Source organism: Crocuta crocuta, unplaced genomic scaffold, assembly GCF_008692635.1.
Source record: "Crocuta crocuta isolate KB4526 unplaced genomic scaffold, BGI_CrCroc_1.0 scaffold112, whole genome shotgun sequence".
Lineage (NCBI taxonomy): Eukaryota > Metazoa > Chordata > Mammalia > Carnivora > Hyaenidae > Crocuta > Crocuta crocuta.
The window spans coordinates 860483-866482 of record NW_027528818.1 but is presented as its reverse complement, the minus strand read 5'-3'; positions in this window follow the sequence as shown (position 1 = coordinate 866482).

Here is a 6000-nt window from a genome sequence, read left to right as displayed (position 1 = left end):
TAGCTAGCTAGCTAGCTATCTGTCTGCCTATCTATCTATCTATCTACCTATCTATCTATCTACACATACACATATCCATTTATGTAGGTCTTTCATTTAGGCAATGTTTGATAGTAGTATAGTTTTTGCAGATCTTTCATTAAATTTATTCCTAGGTATTTATAATGCTATTTTAAATGTTATATTCATTTTAAAAATTTTTAAATAGATTTTAAAGTTTATTTATTTTGAGAGATAAAGTGAGAGGGACAACAGGGAGGGGCAGAGAGAGAGGGAAAGAGGATCTCAAGCAGGGTCTGCATTGCGAGCACAGATCCCGATGCGGGGCTTGAACTCACAAACAGTGAAATCATGACCTGAGCTGAAATCAAGAGTCAGACACTTGACCTACTGAGCCACCCAGGAGCCCCAACATATCATATTTAAAAATTCAATTTCTAATTGCTGCTTGCTAATATGTAGAAATACTGATTCTTATATACTGATCTGTTATCCTGCGCTCACTAATTTCAATAATTCATTCCAATAGATTTCCAAGATTTTCTACATGGACAATTATTAATCTATTGACAAGTAAATAGTAGTTTTTAAAAATAATTTTTGGGGCACCTGGATGGCTTAGTCAGTTAGGTGTCTGACTTTGGCTCAGGTCATGATCTCCTGGTTTGTTAGTTTGAGACCTGTCTCAGGCTCTGCTTACAGCTCAGAGCCTGGAGCCTGCTTTGGATTCTGTGTCTTCCTCTCTCTCTGCCCCTACCCTGCTTGTGCTCTGTCTCTCTCTCTCAAAAATAAATATACATTAGAAAAAATAATTTTTGGGGCGCCTGGGTGGCTTAGTCGGTTGAGCGTCCGACTTTCGCTTAGGTCATGATCTCGCGGTTCGTGGGTTCGAGCCCCGCGTCGGGCTCTGTGCTGACTGCCAGCTCAGAGCCTGGAGCCTGTTTCAATCTGTGACTCCCTCTCTCTCTGACCCTCCCCTGCTCACGCTGTCTCTCTCTCTCCTAGAAATAAATTAAAAAATAATAATAATAATAATTTTGTATGCAGGCCCCTGTGAATAGGCAGTTTTATTCTTCCTTTCTAATCTTTCCATGTTTTATAATTTTAATTTATTTTTGCCTATTGCAGTATCTAAGAACTCTGACACAATGTTGAATAGAAGTGGTGACAGCAGACATTTTCACCTTTTACCCAATCCTAGGATTGAATATTTCACCACTGAGCATGATAGTAGCTACAGGTCTTTCATAGGTGCTCTTTATAAAATTAAGTCAGTTCTCTGTCTAGTTTTGTGAATGTTTTCAGCATAAATTGACAATAAATTGTGTCAAATGCTTTTTCTGCATTTATTGAAATGAACATATTTTTTTTCTTTTTTATTAATAATGGTAAGCTACATTGTTTGATTTATTAAATGTTGAGCAAACCTTGCAGTCTAGGAAAAACCTCAATTGGCCATTATATTTCATCCTTTATTGCTGTGTTCAGTCTGCTAGTATTTTATGTAGGATTTTTGCATTTATATTTATGAGTGACATTGGTCTGTGATCTTTTTCTTCTAATGTCTTTGTGAGACATTTCTATCATGGTTATGCTGTCATTATAAAATTAGTGGGATAATATTCTCTCCTCCCCTCTTTTCTCAAAGACTTTATATAACATTGACAGTTTATATCTTTCAGTGTTGATAGAATTCACCAGTGAAATCATCTGGGCCTGGAGTTTTCTTTGCAAAGTGTTCTTTAATTATGAATTCAAGTTCTGCAATAGATGTACAACTACTAAGATTTTTCTACTTCTTTAGTCAGTTTTGGTTAAGTTTTTTTTTATGAGAATTAATTTCTTCTAAGTTATCAAATTTTATTAACCTAAATTTGTAACATTCTCCTTTTGTGGTTTTAATTAGAATTTTCCAGCCTCATTACTATTGCCATTTGGGGCCAGAACATTGCGGTGGGGACCTCTTCTGTGCATAGCAGCACCCCGGCTTCTACACACTGCCTGCTGGTAGCAGCCTCCCTCAGTGTGATAACCAAAACGGGCTCTAGGGGACAAAACACTTCCAGTTGAGAACCAGTGTTTTAATGTCTGTAGGATCTTTAGTGATCTTTCATTTCAGATACTGGTGATTTGTCTCTGTTTTTAAATTAGTTTTGTTAAGAGCTTTGCAGGGTGTACAAAAGCAGGCTCTGCCCCAAATTTGGCCTGTGGACCATTTCACTGACCTTGACTTAGATCATTCATTAACTATTCTTTTTTTAATAAAGTAATAAAAAAGGTATACATGTGTCCCCTAAGAATACTTTATCTGTATTTCATACCTTTTGAAATGCTGTGTTGTGTTGATGATTGTTAGCCACATAAAGGGTATGGAGAGGTATTTAGCTATGGAGATGATATATGAGCATTACTGGTATTCAAGCAAAATTGCTTACAAATGGACTTTTGTGAGAGACAAACAATGAAGAACAACATTAATATAATGATATAATAAAATTTAGTCAAATAAATGAAATACCCTCTCCCAAGTAGTTGATAAATTGATATAAATTCCTACCATCTGGTGACAATAGTCTTTTTGCTCTTCGATCTAGGAGAGGCCACAGTCTGCACCACCCAGAACATTTACTAGGACAAGAAGATCATAATTTTACTGCACCTTATCGAATATTGATTTGCTGCCACCTGCTGGGAGGCAGAGTTTCCAGTGTCCTTAAAGGGCAAGAATGATGACCTTAGAAGTTGTAAAACTTTGCCTATCCCGTAAAATGAAGCATAATATAGGAACTCTTGGGCCTGAAAGAAATCAATAATTTTATTTTTATTTTAGTCTTTTTTAGCAATTAGTAGTTTTAGAATAAATTAATTGCCTATAAAGAAAATACGATCTGTATATAAAAATGGGAGTGCACTCTTTTCCATCTAAGAGAAATTAGATGGTATATTTGCATTTACCATGGAATGATGTACAATAAAGTTCCTTAAAATGGTGAAGTCCTCAAGTACTGACTGTGTATTTGTGTAACAGTAATTAACCTCTTGACTGTGGCTAATGGAGAAACTTAAGAGCTAAAGAACCACTACTAAATGAAGATTAGTTAAAAAACAATACTAAATCTAATGATAATGATGCTTGTGAGGGGCAGAAAAATAGCCCATCAAAGATGTGCATACTCTAATTCCCAGTGCTCAGAGTGTGGAGCTGTGAGCCCAGAGAGCAGAACCAAGCAAGAACCACAGTTTAGTCCTTGGCTTGAAACTTAATGGAGACTGCCTGATTGGCCTTTGAAATTATTTGGGACTGGTGACTACTTTCATCCTACAATTTTCTCCCTTTTTGAATGAGAATGGCTGCAACTGCTCTCCTGTTTCTCCTCTTCCATTGCATTGTAGGAGCAGATATCTTGTTTTCTAGTTTCCCAGGTCTATAGAAGGAAAGGGATTTTGTCCAGGATGGGATTATACTCAGAGCCTCACCTGTACATAATTTAGATGTGGTTTGGGATTTTTGAAATTTAGATGAAATGTTGTGATGTGTTGAGAATGTGGGGGTGCTTAGGGAGGAGGTGAATAGAGTTTTAGGTGAACAGATTTGAATCTTTGGGGATCAGAGGGTGGACTGTGGTAGGAAGAATGCCTTTCCCATAAATGTTCACACTCAGATTACCAGGATATGTGAATGTTACGAGGATAAAAGGATTTTGCAGATGTGATTAAGGTTAAGAACCTTCAAGATGGAGGGATTACCCTGGATTACCTGGGTGGGTCCAATTTAATCACAAGAATCCTTAAGAGTGGAGAATCTTTGACCATTGTTAATGACTGAAGACAGAAAGAGTCCACAAGGCAAAGAATGTAAGCAGCCTCTAGAATCAGGAAAAGGCAAAGCAACAGATCTTTCCTTAGAGAGAATTCTATCCAGGAAAGACCTGTACTGGATTTCAAATTTACAGAACTGTAGGACAATAAATCTGACTTTTTAAAACCACTAAGTTTGTGGTAATTTCTTATCACAGAGTAGAAAACAAATACAATAACAGTTAGCGGATACTATGTTCTAGTACTACAGCAAGTGCTTCCGGGGTAACTCTCTCTAAAAAGGTAGCTAAAACACCTCTGAAAGCATAATACATAATCTGGCCTTGGCTACCTCTCCCACCTCATCTCCTGCAACTCCCCCTCTTGTTTTTCATCATTCATTCACTCTGGTCTCTTTTCTATTCTTAAAACATGCTAAGCCCACTGCCCTTTCTCAATCCCCACTTTCCTTAGCTCTCCAAAGCCCACTCCTTCACTTTCTTCACTTCCTTCACGTCTCTGCTCCAATGTCATCTTCTCAGTGAGGTCGCCTTTGTTCACCCTGTATAAGGTAGTATTTGCCCCACCCTTACCTGGTATCCTCAAATCTCTGACCCTAGTTTATTATTCTATATAGCCCTTATCATTTGATACACATTTGCTTGTTTTTTGTGTTTTTTTTTTGTTTTTGCTGTCCACAGTATTTGCTAGTTGTTTATTTATTAAGATAAATATTCCACAACCGAATATTCATGTTTCATAGTTCAGGAACACAGGTCAGTGGCAAACTTCCATGGAACTCAACCCAAAGGAATTCTTTACATTCCAAAATCTCTTTGCACTCTGAAAGACACCAGCCCTCCTCCTCTCCTCAAAATCTTTTGTGTAACCATAATTTTTGTAGAAATCTGCATATGCCTTCTTTCTTGGTTTGGCCGCAGTAAACTTCTAGAAAGCTACAAGCCCCAGGGATACAGCAAATGCTCCAACAATATGAAATCGTAGACACTTGGATAGAAGGCCTCCCATATGACGTTCTGTCAAAGCACTGGAAGTCACGGTAGTTCTTCTCACCACTAACCTCAAACCCAATGTTCATTCTCTCTGTGTTCTTCTTGCTCCGCAAAAGCAAGCTGTGTGTGGGTAGGAGCTTTATCTGTACACTACTGATAGCAGCTTTATCTCTAGAACCTAGTGGAGTGCATGGGCACATAGCAGTACAGAAATATTTGTAGGAATGAGAGAACATTTTAAAACTATCGACGGATTTTAAGAATTCATCAATAGAATGAATAGAATTGTTAAAATTCTAATGCAATATACACAGCATAGAGCAGGGATCTTAGGATGATATACATGAACATTACTCTGGTAAACAGGCCTCAGTGGATGCAATATCATGCCTTTGAGAATGGAGTCATTTCTCAAGTGATTTCCTATAGTTCTAAGACATGCCACACCATTTCTTAAGGTCAGACTGTAAGAAAACTAGTATATAAATGAATTCTGTATTTTCCTATAAATAAGCATTACCAGCATATTTTTTAAAAAACTGCTGGTAAAAAAAAGTAAAAGCTAGTAACTGCTAGCTACAATTCCTTCCCTTTTAATATTTTTTAATGTTTTCATTTTTTTTTTTTGAGAGCGAGAGAGAAAGAGCACGTGCTAGCAAGTGAGGGAGAGGCAGAAAGAGAGAGGACAGAGGATCCCAAGTGGGGTCTGCAATTACAGCAGTTAGCCCCACACAGAGCTCGAACTCATGAACCAAACGGTGAGATCATGACCCGAGCTGAAGTCTAAGCCGAAGTTGGATGCTCAACTGACTGAGCCACCCAGCGCCCCCACCAACTTAATTAAAAAAAATATCAAACCTATATTTGATATAGAGAAGTTTGACGTTACTGAAAAGTCCAAATATATCACACTGAATTTATCTGAGTGTTCCTCACAGATTCTGGATAAAAACTTTTCGCAAGAATGCTACAGGGATTTAAATAACCTCACAGCAACAGGTTTGTAAGTTTTTCCCAGTACTGAGGCTAGAAATTTTTTTCCATAAAGCATCTATTAACATTTCGCAAAGGACTAATGTGCATAAAACAATTTAGGAAATATCGGGATAACAAAAGGAAAGGAAAGGAAAAGGAAAAGAGAAAAAAAGAAATGAACTAAAGTGTTCAAGTCTGTAGAATAACAACCAGG